This window comes from Apium graveolens, chromosome 1 (assembly GCF_009905375.1).
Source record: "Apium graveolens cultivar Ventura chromosome 1, ASM990537v1, whole genome shotgun sequence".
Lineage (NCBI taxonomy): Eukaryota > Viridiplantae > Streptophyta > Magnoliopsida > Apiales > Apiaceae > Apium > Apium graveolens.
This window is the reverse complement of record NC_133647.1, coordinates 99,225,879-99,239,743: the sequence shown is the minus strand read 5'-3', so window position 1 is coordinate 99,239,743 and position 13,865 is coordinate 99,225,879. Positions and strand designations below refer to the sequence as shown.

General features: G+C 37.5%; 1 non-coding gene across 1 annotated transcript; it reads right to left on the bottom strand.

Moving 5' to 3' along the window:
• Positions 1-9,482: 9,482 nt before the first annotated feature.
• Positions 9,483-9,589, bottom strand: LOC141682674 (small nucleolar RNA R71). Its single transcript, XR_012559906.1, has one exon. It is a non-coding gene; the product is annotated as a small nucleolar RNA R71 (small nucleolar RNA).
• Positions 9,590-13,865: the final 4,276 nt, after the last annotated feature.

Genomic DNA, 13,865 nt, shown 5'->3' with positions numbered 1-13,865 from the left:
TCTCTTCATTTATCATCTGTTGTGCATCAACTTCATCTTCCCCATCAGAATCACTATCAACATTGAGGTTTTCAAATGCAAGGGCTTCAGCTTCATTATCATTAAGGCATTCCAATCCTGGACACTTGTCATCATCAAAAGTCACATATGTGCTTTCCATAATCTTCTTTTGACTTATCACATAAACCTTGTAGGCAGTTCTCTCCAATGAATATCCCAGAAAAATTGCTTCAAAGACTTTTGAGTCCAATTTTCCCAAATATTCAGAGTTGTCTTTCAAAATATAACACTTGCTTCCAAACACATGAAGATGCTTTACAGTAGGCTTTCTTTTAGACATGATTGAGTAAGGTGATTTTCATGTGCCTTGTTAATGAGATATATGTTCTGAGTGTAGCATACAGTGTTAACAGCCTCTTCCCAGAAACTTGTTGGCATCTTGCAGCATTGTTATAGCAGCTTCAACTAATGTTCTGTTCTTTCTTTCAACTACTCTATTTTGTTGAGGTGTCCTAGCAGCTGAGAATTCTTGAACAGTGCCTTTACTTTTGCAGAATTCACTCAATGTTGCATTTTTTAATTCTGTTCCATTATCACTTCTCAATCTTTTTACACAATTGTGATCTTCAGCCTATTTTTCTATCTTCTTGATGTACTCAATTATGATGTGCGGAGTTTCATCTTTAGAGTGCATGAACTCTATCCAAGTGTATCTTGAGAAATCATCCACCTTCACAAGTACATATTTGTTTCTTGAAATTGATAAGACATTTACTGGCCCAAACAAGTCCATGTGAATAAGTTGCAATGGTGCACTTATAGAATTCACAGTTTTTGACTTGTGACTTGATCTTTTTATTTTTCCTTTCTGAAAAGCTTCACAAACTTCAACTTGAGCAAACTCCAGTTTAGGCATGTCTCTTACTAACTCCTTTTTGACCAAGGTGTTAATTGCGTTGAAATTCAAGTGAGAAAGTTTCTTATGCCATAGCTTGCTTTGTTCTTCTGATGCCTTGGTGTAGAAGCAACAAATTCCATCCTTATTTGTTGAGTCCAAGTCTACAACAAATAAGCTCCATTTCCTTGCTCCTTTCAGAGCAAATTCACCAGTTTTCTTGCTGATAATAGTGCATTCTTCTTTGTTGAATAAAACTTCAAAGCCTTTGTCTGCAAATTGACTCACACTTAGAAGATTCACTTCAAGACCAGCTACCAGTGCTACATCATCATTGATAATATTTCCAGAAATAATCTTGCAATATCCCATTGTGAATCCTTTGTTATTGTCTCCAAAGGTCACCAAAGGGCAAACTTTCTCCTCAAACTGTGATAGCAGGGCTTTATCACCTGTCATATGCCTGGAACATCCACTGTCAATGATCCAGATGACTTTCTTCACTTTGCCCTGCACACAATGAATTTTAAGTGTATTTAGCAACCCAAGCAGTGTTGGGTACTTTCTTCTTGTTAACTGATTTAGCAGAAGTAGAATGAGTTGTTTCAGATAAAATAAAATTCAATGACCGTTGTGCATTTTCCCTATCGAATGTAGACCCAATTTTTGTTTCTTTAAGATCTACTCTCAGTTTGTGGCAACTCTTCATCACTTTCAAGTTGTAAGGGATACAGTCAAACTTGTCACAAAATTAGTAGGGATCATTTGCATCTGCTTCATTGTACTTGCATGCTCCTTCAGCTGGCTTGCTAACAACCTTTTTACAAAGGTGAGTTATATGATTTATAGAGCCATATTTTTCACACTTCTTTCTTGGAGCATCTGCAACATAAGCAAAATTGTTGCTTTTGTTTATCCCAATTTTCCCATTTCTATTTTTCTTCTTCTTTCTTGCATCTTCAGTCTTGGTCTCTTTGACAGGTGTCTTGGAACTTTGATTGTCTATGAGCTTCTCTTCAGCTTTGGAGGATGGAGTTGTTTCTGCCTTTTTCTTCTCTTTATCTTCATCAGCAATTTTTTCTTGATAATCAGCTCTTCTTCACTGAAATTAACTTTACATGCCTTGAACATAGGTGAGGCAACCTTTTTCAGCATTCCTGGAACATTTTCATTTTTTGTTGCTTTTCCCTTGTCACCTATGTCTTTCTTTTTGTTGTTCAGGGCATCATAGTCAAGACCGATAGCAATGTTTACACATGGCTTGTTTTTCTCATGATACTATCCAATTAACTCAGATACATTCTTGAAAGATTTCAAGTTAACTTCATTCTTTTCCAGTTTCTCCCTTAGCACTGCTTCAATTTCACTTGCACACTTGAGCTTGTTCTTCAGATCTACATTTTCTTGTCTTACAATTTCAAGCTCCACCAACAACAATTCAGCTTCTTGTTTCTCACTTTCAAACTTCTCATTTATCTTTGTCAGTCTGCTCAATTTTTCATTAGCAGCAACCATACTTGTATGTATGTGAAACATTTCTGTACTTATCTTTTCTATAATTTCCTTATATTGACTCACATTTAAATCAATGGTAGTGAGAGTTGGTACCTGTGATTTTGATGAGGATGATTCTCCTTGCTCCAAGGCCATTAAAGCATAATTTCCAACTTTCTCATCTTCATCATTATAAAAATCATCCCAACTTTTTCCCTCTACAATATAAGCTTTGCTTTGCTGTTTCTTCAGAAGAGCTTTATACTTTGCTTCCAGTTCAAGATAAGCTTTGTCTTTCTTTGCTTTCTTGGGTTTTCTGCATTCTGTAGCAAAATGGCCTAGTTCATCACATTTGAAGCACCTTATTTTAGATATGTCAACAGATCCAGTTTTGTAACCATTCTTGCTATCAGAAGTGTACTTTCCTCTTCCTTTCCAGCTGTTGTCTTTGTTGAAAGACTATCCTTTACCCTTAAAGTATCTTGGCTTCTTTACTCTAATATTAGAGAATTTTCTAGCCAAATAGGCCATTGACTGATCTAGCTCATCCAGTTCATCAAGAGAGTAGAACTCATCTTCTTCCAATTCTAGAATGACTTGTGTGGCGCCCTCCAAACCCGGGTCAGAAGTTTGGGGTCCACAACACATACACAAAATATAAACTTGTATAAGAAATATTATTTGCAACGACCCTGCTTTACACAACCATGGATCACGACAGGTTAAAGTATGAAAACAAGCCACAACCTTAAATTTTATTACAACGTATCAAATCCCAACTAATTTAACTTATAACTGATAATGAAATTATTCTTACAATCTTACTATCTCACTACCATATGAAATTCCTGCTAGCTCGATCGTTTGGAATCCTAGATCGCACTTTGGACTGAGGGACTTCACTATCAACCATATCCTTTTTAACTGTAAAATTTATAAAAAAAATCGCAAGAGTGAGCTAACTGGCTCAACAAGTCATAATAACGATAACTGAGGTTAACAATGATCAAATGAGATGATTCAGAGGAAACAAGTTTCTGTTTAACTAATCATTAGAATTGGATATTCATTTTAAGTTTTAAAACCAAGGTTAGGTTGTTGATCAGTCACGCACTAACCCCGAGCAAAGCACACAGCACTGCTCTAACTACTGGATCCAAGGCACACATTGGCCTAACTTGACCATTGATATGGTCTGACCACGAATCTGGTCCATATATACAAAAAAACTATCCAATTCTAAAGCAGTTCAATATGATAAACAATATAATTCGATACAAACAGATCATAATTAATGATGATTAAACACTTGAATAAAAATGTAAGGAAACTCATGGATATCACAAGGGTATATCAGGGTATGTATAAGAAACTGTTTTCAGTCTGTAAAAAGGATCAGGTATTAGACAAATAATGACTTTTCAAGGTATAGTTCTTTGATGTTATAAAGAATGGTTGGGTATAATAGTTTCTGTGTTTTTAAACAATTTTGTTCCAGTGTTTGGTGTTTGGTAGTTATACATTTGAGGAGTGGTATCATATTTGCGTGATTTGGTATTTGAGGATCAGCAAAGGATGGTTTACCAAGAATAAGGCTTATGGCTCAAGATCAAGAAAAATCAGGGTTCAAGATTAAATAGTTTAAAGCACTTGTAATATAAAAACAAGAGTTATTTTGAATAATAGCGACATGTTATGAAACAGTTCGAAAATATTTGCGATATATCTCGAAGAAAAATTCAGAAGTACTTGCCTTACAGGGCTTTACAACTATTACTCATCTACTCTGAGCTGACTCTGTCGCTCAGGCTTTAACGTCCAACTACTAGATCCCATTGGATTCGACTTCGACACTCAGGTTTTTCTGTTGAAACTCTACTGAGCTCGTCGACTGACTACTAGGTCATCTTTAGTCCAACGTCCACTTTCGGTTTCCTGACTAGAACCTACAAGGGCGAAATACTCTATGTTATACACTCAGTTATGCTTGACATATCCTCGATACCAATCTTATCCAATCGATAACAATCCCTACTCGTACTCATATACATTACTATAGTACACGTAACATACAAGATTCATATATTCAAATCTCGCTTCAGTGTTCGTTTTCGAAAAACATATGTATACTCATCCTTGTATGAAATTAGGGTTATTGGTTTTGGTAAAACGTTTCATCACAACATACAATCAGGTTTCGTATAAAACATATGCTCATATATTTATATATATTCGCTCGATGTCCCAATAATTACCGGATACGCTCCCGCATTTCCATAGTTGATTTCCCGGAAATCGGGCAGCGTCTCCTTTGTTTATCGGACTACCCGTCGAAACATCAATCGACGTCATAACCACAAAGTTCACAACAATAACAACTACAATAATTCACCAATCCATTCTAGAATTCCCAATCATTGATACAATTCAATAATCACAACCAATTTTAACCATCCCAATACAATATTTATTCGACCCAGACTAAAAACATAACACGAATTTTATTTATTTTAAAAAAAATATTAGGACTCAGAATCGTGTCATCACAGTCCACCGTTAGCTCATCGAAATTCATCGCTGACGGCGGTAAAACTCGCGGGTACCCGATTAATTTTGGGTTTTCAACGCGTATTTCGCCGATTAACTCGTAATTTTCAAAAATATAATACAAATAATTATGAAAATTTATTCCAAATAATCCGAATAAATATTTTAAATATCTGCCCCGAATCTTCAGAAGTTAATCAAGTAATTCAAAATAATCACTCAAATTTCTATTTCGGTTAATCTGAAATTCAGAGAAACTAAAAGAAATAAACATCACAATCAAAACATCAAGCCATGCACGGACAATGCCCGCACATCCGGCCGCCTTGTCGGAAAGCCAGACGGTGGCAACCGGACAGCCAACACATGAAGCAAACAGATACGCCCACAACTGAATACGCAACTATACACACATACATGCATATATATATATAGGCATAATCAGCAAAACAAAACTTGAAATCAGGATCAGTAGCCAGAATAACGATGATGGCCGGAGTTCAAAACGACCGGAACTCACCTGAGTACAGGGAGAGAAACGAGGAAGAAGAAGGGTGATCGAGAAATCAAAAGGAAAAGAAAAAAACGAGAGACTGGAGAAAGATTGAACCGAAAATGATGAACAGGGAGGAGGGGTTGATTTCTTTTTCTTTTCTGAATAAAATACTGTCCACACCCTATATAACACGTGTATTCTAATTCATAAGAATTAGACACGTGTAATTGGACTGATAACTATTCCCCGCGAAGACCGGGTCGCTTGCAATACGCTATTTTAACGACTGAGTACATGGGTAGCGAAAGCCCGCAAAATTACCAAAATACTCTTAAAATTTTATAAACATCCCGAACTTTATAAAAACATAATTTTCAAGATTTTAAAATAATTTCTAAAACGCACTTTATATCCACATTTAACAATTAAGCGAATCAACGAGCGGGTGAAATTAATCCCGAAAATTTTCAAAATAATTTTAAAATTCACAGAATATTATAAACTTAGTAAACTATGAATTTTGTGATTTTTGAATAATTCTGGAATTAAATATGGATTTTACAAATAAACACAATCAGAAAATCATTTAAAAATAAACAATTAATAAAATATTGATTTCTAAATTTTATAAAATCCCAAAAATAATTATTGTAATTATAGAACCATATAAACAATTTTAAAGACATTCTAAATATTTATGCAATTAAATTTGCACTAAATCCACTTTTAAAATTGAAAACAATTCAATACGACTCCATAATTAATCACGGGGACAACCCGGTACACCATAAATCACACATAGATGATAATCAAACAACACATAGTGGTCAAAACCAATACACGTATTTTATTTATTTAATAATTTCTATAATCACATATTTAGATAATTCAAAAATACACGAGTCGTTATAACTTGTTCCTGTGAATCATTTGTTATTTGCTCACTTGGTGAAGCAACTGGAGTTTGAGATCTTGGCTCATCATCAAATGTTTGGCTTTTATTGACAATCAAAGCACTTGAGCCATCTACTACATGTCCTTGACCAGATCTCAATGATTTTCATTGAATCATTTCTAGTTCATATGTTTTAAGAATTCCATATAGAACTTCAGTGTTATTCTGCTCAAGTCTCTCCCTTCCCTGATTGCTGAGATTTTCTGTTCCAAATGATCAGGGAGAGTAAGCAAGAACTTTAAGTTCACCTCTTCAGCTTCATAGTATTTGTCATGAAGCTGTAAGTCATTTATCAGCTTATTGAATCTTTCAAACACATCAGTTATACTTTCTTTGGCATGGCCATGGATCCCTCATACTGTGAAATTAGTATCCTTCTTTGATTAGATCTAACCTCTTCAGTTCCTTCACAGAGTATTTCAATCTTTTCCCAGATTTTTTTGGCAGTGTTACAGTTGATAATATTATTGTACATCACATTGTCAAATGATTTTATCAGTATTAGTTGCAAGCCACTATCCATGGAAACTTTCTCCTTTTCAGGCTCAGAATACTCAGAAGGGTCTTTTGGAGCATAATGAGCTGGAATGACCATATCACCATATGTTGTTTCTTCAACTCTAACCATAGGAGTTAAAGACCCATTTTTGAGAATCTGAGTATAGAGTGGATTGGCCATCCTGATAAACAACAACATTTTCTTTTTCCAAAGAATGTAGTTAGCTTTGTCAAAGGTAGGAATTTTGATGCTACTAATTTTCTGTGTATTCATTCTTCCAAGATCTTGAATCTGTTTACTTTCATATTTTGCTCTGATACCACTTGTTAAGAAATGAATAACACACAGAGGTTGGGGTGAATGTGTTTTACTATTTTTTTATGCTTTTCTTGAATTCTTTTTTTGGTTAAACAAAGTAAATTGAATCTTGTAATGAAATGTTTTACTGCAGAAATTAAATATGCAATAATAAAGAACACAGATGTTTTTAAAACTCACTGTTGAGTGGAATTTATGACACTTTATTATGCTCTAATAAGCTTTGAATTGATATATTTGTACTCAAGTTGTTATGTGTTTTAATGTGTTTTCTAGTATTTTTGCATTTCAGGCATTATCTAGGTAATCAGGTGAATTAGCATTGTTTTGGTGCTAATTTGGTGTCAAGGTGGTGTTGGAATAAAAGCTCGTGGAAAGCCGGCTCGAAGTAGCAAGGAAAAAGATGAAATATGAGTTTTTCCCAGAAGGACGGCGCGCCCGCGCTGTGTTAGCGCGCGCCCGCGCCAGGATTCCAGAATGACAGCGCGCCCGCGCTGTGATAGCGTGCGCCCGCGCCGATGCGAAAGTTTTGAATCCTGATTATAATGCAATTCTAATTGGGAGACTTCCAGATTGATTAAGGCTGCTATATATATTTAAATAAGAACATTTTCATGAAAGAGATGTACCAGAGCGCAAGGAGAGGCGTAAGAAGACCGTATTAGCACGATTCAATGAAGACGAAGAAGACCTTGTTTTACTTGTGAATCTTTATTTTAAGGTTGTAAGTTGGATGCTAGTTTTCTTACTTGTGAACCTTTACTCTTGGTTCATACTTCATTTTTTTATTTAAGTATAAAGACTTTGTTTATTATACCATGCTTTCATCGGAACCCACGTTGATGATGAGTCCGATTATGGGCTAATCGTTATCGTGGGGTTCTAGCGGATTTATTTATGGATTTCTTTAGTTAAATTGTTTTGATGCCTTAGTGTGTGGTGATTGTATGATAACCTAGTATTGGTTATGCTTATTCATCTTATAAGAGTCGCGAACTTGTAAAATAGCGTGTTAATTCTTAACGAAGCGACAGTGAATTTAAGGATTTAGAACTTGCCATGCTAGCATAGGCTCATGTGTTATTGTTATGCATGATTCGTAGGTAATTTTACCCATCTTACTTGCCCTATGTAATCATGTAATCAAGATAGATAACTTGTGCTTAAACCGTTATGTTGTCAAATTCTATAGACATATAAGGTCTCAATATAATTGGTGTCTATTCAGCTTCTATCTCTTTTGTGGATATCTGGTAGTATGGTACTCGGGCAACGAAAGTTGGCGTTTATCAGTTTCGTGTTATCTGATTAGTGTCATCACCATTACATGTTAAGGTTACGAACAGTAAGGCAATTGAATGAAGTATTTAATGAAGTTAGAATCCCATGTTTGTCATATATATTAATTCAATCAATCTTATTCCCTTAGTTGTAATTGTTAGCTTAATTTTTAGTTATAACAACCCAAATTGTTATCATCTTAGCATTGAATAATAACCATACATTGTTGCTTAAGTGCATAAATTACATAGTTAACCAACGCCAGTCTCTGTGGGAACGAACTAGAATATATTATATATTACTTGCGAACGCGTATACTTGCGTGAATTATTAGCGCGTGTTTAGCGACTAACAAGTTTTTGGCACCGCAACCGGGGACTATAGTGTTAATTTATAGTTGATGTGCTTTCCATCAGTGGTCGTTAAAGTTCATTGACTCGGACATTGTTACTTATTTGTTTCCTTGTCTTATTTCAGATACTCTAGTGAGGGTGTATGCATACGCGTACGCATACTCGTAAGAGAACATTGGATAAAGCCGAGGAAGAACTTGTGGTGGTTTGAAGGGAAGTTTTTCAGAAAGAATAGAAGATAGAAGAAGAATAGAAAGTCGAGGAACCAGCTTTAGTAGAGACGGGTGATCAAGCAGAAAATCCTAAGGCTTTGATGGACTATTCTCAGCCTAAGATTAATGACATCCTAGGGCTAACACTTTTGGGATCAAGTCAAGCACGATTCAGATGATACATAACTCAGTTCAGTTTGGGGGTTCTCCTACTGAAGACCCCAACATGCACATCAGGGATTTCATCGAGATCTGCGACACTTTAAATTCAGTGATGTGACTGAAGATGCGATCAAGCTGCAACACTTCCCATTCTCTCTGAGGGACAAGGCTAAGTGCTGGTTACATTCTCTATCAGCAGGGTCTATCACCACTTGGGAGGATCTTGCTCAAAAGCTTCTCACTAAATTTTTTCCTATGGTGAAGACTGCTGCAATCAGGAATGCTCTTACTCAGTTTGCTCAGAAAAATGGAGAATCTCTGTGTGAGGTTTGGGATCGATATAAGGAGATGCTAAGGAAGTGCCCACACCATGGCATGCCTGATTGAATGATTATTAATTGTTTCTACAATGGATTGGGTGCTACTTCTAGACCCATGCTTGATGTAGCATCAAGAGGAGCCTTGTGGGCTAAAAGCTATGATGAAGCTTATGAACTTATTGAACTGATGGCTGCTAATGAGTACCACAATCCTTCCCAGAGACTGACTCAGGGAAAGGTAGCAAGAATTCTGGAGTTGGATGCAGCAACTGCTATAGCTGCCCAACTTAAGGCTTTGATGATAAGGTGGACACTTTGGCTAATTATGGAGATCAAATCGCTAGTGTCTGTGAGCTTTGTGCTGGTGCCCACGAGACTGATCAGTGCACAATTTCTAGTGAATCAGCTCAGTTTATGAGCAACTTTCAGCGATCGCAGCAACCTACGCCAGCCACTTATCATTCCAACAACCGCAATCATCCTAATTTCAGTTGGAGCAACACTCAAAATGCGGTTTAACAGCCTTAGCAGCAGCATCCAGCTAAGCAGTACAACCCCCCTGGTTTTCAGCAACAGTAATATGCACCAAGACAACAAATCCAGCTGCAACAAGCCAATGAAAAATCTGAATTAGAGGAGTTCAAACTTATGTGAAAGAGTCAAGCCGTTTCTATCAAAACCTTGGAAAATCAAATTGGGCAAATTGCCAATGCTTTGCTTAATTGTCAGCCTGGCATACTACCTAGTGACACTGAAGTGCCAGGAAAGAGGGAAGCTAAGGAGCAGGTAAAGGCAATCACTTTAAGGTCTGGAAAGGTTGCGAATCCCGAATAAACTCAAATGTTAACTGAAGAAGCTGAGGCTGAGAAAGAAGTAGAGCAGCAGGAAGTAGAAGTGGAACCAAGGAAGACTATTATTGAGCACACTCCTCCTGTGGGTAATACAGGGGAGAAACAGATCTATCCTCCACCGCATTTTCCTAAGCGGCTGCAGAAGAAAAAGTTGGACAAGTAATTTGAGAAGTTTCTGGAGGTGTTCACGAAACTTCATATCAACATACCTTTCGCTGAGGCTCTTGAGCAGATGCCTAGTTATGCAAAGTTTATGAAAGGTATTCTCTCTCGAAAAGTGAAGCTAGATGATTTAGAGACTGTCGCTCTTGAGGAGGAATGCAGTGCTGTGCTGCAACAGAAGTTACTTCCGAAGCTTAAGGATCCAGGAAGCTTTACTATTCCGTGTACTATTGGAAAAGTATCTTTTGACAGATGCTTATGTGACTTGGGAGCTAGCATCAACCTGATGCCCTTGTCAATCTTCAAGCAGTTGGACTTACCTGATCCAAAACTGACTTATATGACCTTGCAGTTGGCCGACCGTTCTATTACATATCCGCGAGGTATTGTGGAGGATGTCTTGGTAAAGGTTGATAAACTCATCTTCCCTGCTGATTTCGTAATTCTTGATTTCGAGGAGGATAAGAAGATTCCCATAATCTTGGGAAGACCTTTCTTGGCAACTGGAAGAACCTTGATAGATGTGCAGAAGGGTGAGCTTACGATGCGAGTGCTGGATCAGGATGTAACTTTTAATGTATTCAATGCTATGAAATTTCATACGGAAAGTGAGGAGTGCTTAAAGGTGGACTTGGTCGATTTTGTAGTTACTTCAGAAATTGATCAATTGTTAAGGTCTAATGCCTTAGAGAAAGCCTTATTGGGAAATTCAGATAGTGAAGATGACGAAGGTGAAGAACAATTGTAGTATTTGAATGCCTCTCCCTGGAAGAGGAAGATAGATATGACTTTTGAATCTCTTGGAATGGAGGAATTGAACAAAGCTCCTAAACGTCTCAGGCCATCTATTGAGGAAGCTCCCACTCTTGAGCTTAAGCCTTTACCTGAGCATTTGAGGTATGTGTTTTTAGGAGATGCATCTACTTTGCCTGTTATTATTGCATCTGACCTTTCAGGTAGTGATGAGGAAAAGCTTTTGTGGATTCTGAGAGAGTTCAAATCGGAAATTGGCTGGACTATAGCAGACATAAAGGGAATCAGTCCTTCTTATTGTATGCATAAAATTCTGCTAGAGGAAGGCAGCAAGCCTACGGTCGAGCAGCAAAAACGCCTTAATCCAATCATGAAGGAAATATTGAACAAGGAAATTCTTAAGTGGCTAGATACAGGGATCATCTACCCTATTTATGACAGTTCATGGGTAAGCCCGGTTCAATGTGTGCCAAAGAAAGGTGGTATTATTGTGGTAGCAAATGAGAAGAATGAGCTAATTCTGACACGAACAGTCACAGGGTGGAGAGTTTGCATGGACTACAGGAAGTTGAACAAGGCTACAAGGAAGGATCACTTCCCTCTTCCTTTCATTGATCAGATGCTTGATAGATTGGTTGGGCATGATTACTATTATCTTCTGGATGGCTATTCGGGTTACAATCAAATTTGTATCGCTCCAGAAGATCAGGAGAAAACTACCTTCACTTGTCCATTTGGTACTTTCGCTTTCAGATGAGTTTCTTTTGGTTTGTGTGATGCACCATCCATATTTCAGAGATGTATGATGGCCATCTTTTTTGATATGATTGGCCAGAATGTGGAGGTGTTCATGGAAGACTTCTTTGTATTTGGCAATTTTTTGATGAATGCTTGCAAAATCTTGGACACGTTCTCAAAAGGTGTGTTGAGACCAATCTGGTTATCAATTGGGAGAAATGTCACTTTATGGTGCGTCAGGGCATTATTCTCGGGCACAAGGTTTCTGGTAAAGGTCTAGAGGTGGACAAGGCCAAGGTGGGGATCATTGAGAATCTTCCTCCACCTATTTATGTTAAGGGAATTCGCAGTTTTCTTGGTCATGTGGGTTTCTATAGGCGTTTCATCAAAGACTTCTCTAAGATTTCAAAGCCATTGTGCAGTTTGCTAGAGAAATATGTCCCTTTCAAGTTTGATGACGAGTGCCTTGCAGCTTTTGAGACATTGAAAAAGAGTTTAATCACGGCACCGGTCATAACTGCACCTGATTGGAATGAACCTTTTGAGATGATGTGTGATGCAAGTGACTATGCAGTTGGAGCAGTTCTTGGACAGAGGAAGAACAACATATTTCATGTGGTATACTATGCTAGTAAGACTCTTAATGGTGCTCAACTGAATTACACTACTACGGAGAAAGAAATTTTGGTTATTGTTTATGGTTTTGAGAAATTTCGATCTTATCTACTTGGGACTAAGGTGACAGTTTTCACTGATCACGCTGCAATTTGATATCTCGTCTCAAAGAAGGACTCGAAGCCTAGATTGATTAGATGGGTTCTTTTGCTTCAAGAATTTGAACTAGAGATCAAGGAAAGATAGGGAACTGAAAATCAAGTCGCTGATCATCTCTCACATTTAGAGAATCCTAATGCTACTTCATTGGATAAGACATTGATAAATGAGTCTTTTCCTAACGAGCAGCTGTTTGGAGTACGAGAAGAACAACCGTGGTTTGCAGACATTGTGAACTACCCGGTGAGTAATATCATGCCTCCCGATTTATCTTATGCTCAACGGAAGAAGTTTCTACATGAAGTGAAGTGGTATATGTGGGATGAGCCGTTTCTTTTTCGACAAGGAGCTGACCAAATCATCAGGAGATGTATTCCTTACAGCGAAACGGGGGGGATCTTGCGAGATTGCCACTCAACAGCTTATGGAGGATATTCTGGTGGAGAAAAGACAGCAGCTCATGTTCTTCAAGCAGGATTCTTTTGGCCGACATTGTTTAAAGATGCTCACCAGTTTGTCTTGAAATGTGATCGATGTCAACGTGTGGGTAATATGTCCAAAAGGGATGAGATGTCTCTTAATGAGCTTCTCGAGATTGAAGTCTTCGATGTCTGGGGAATTGACTTCATGGGGTCATTTGTCTCATCTTATAACAATCAGTATATCTTGTTGGCGGTTGATTATGTGTCAAAATGGGTGGAAGTTAAGGCGTTGCCAATGAACGATGCGAAAGTGGAGCTTAATTTTCTTTACAAGCAGATATTCACAAGGTTTGGAACTCCAAGAGTCATAATCAGTGATGAGGGGCCGTATTTTTGCAATCACATGTTCACTGCTATGATGAGAAGGTATAATGTGAATTATCGCATTGCCACGGCTTATCATCCTCAAACAAATGGTCAATCTGAGGTGTCTAACAGAGAAACCAAGCATATTTTAGAGAAAGTTGTGTGCCCGTCGAGGAAAGATTGGTCTTTGAAACTTGATGAAGCTGTTTGGGCGTATAGAACAACATATAAGACCCCATTGGGAATGTCTGCGTTTCAGTTGGTTTA